Consider the following 459-nt stretch of genomic DNA (forward strand, 5'->3'; position numbering starts at 1 on the left):
TCGTGGGGTAAATGTTTTCAAAGTGAATCAGTCGAACTAGTAATCACACAAAACCGTATTAGAAGAGCAGCAAAGTGATGAGAAGTAGAACTGAATTGGAATATAACTAATAAGTTATAATAAAGTTGGTCCAGAAAAAAAATAAAGACAGGAGTACGAAAGGTGAAAAAGAAAGAAGGGTGGAGAGCCAAAAGGGTTAGTAGAGAAGCTGACAAAAAGAAAACACATTAGCCGACCTCGTGATATTATAAACATCATCGATTGTGCCTCATTAAGGGAGTTTGAGTTTCAATAATCCGTGTTCTCTTGCAACCGGTGGCCCAATATCCGGTCATTAAGGAGCTACTTGAATATAACCATAATCAAGGTACCATAATGCGTTAATTCACCGTCTTCGGGAGAGGAGGTGAGGCTGGTGGAGGAGAGAGGAAGGGAAACGAAACGAAGAAAAAACCGGGA

The sequence above is a fragment of the Penaeus monodon genome, chromosome 30 (assembly GCF_015228065.2).
Source record: "Penaeus monodon isolate SGIC_2016 chromosome 30, NSTDA_Pmon_1, whole genome shotgun sequence".
Taxonomy (NCBI): domain Eukaryota; kingdom Metazoa; phylum Arthropoda; class Malacostraca; order Decapoda; family Penaeidae; genus Penaeus; species Penaeus monodon.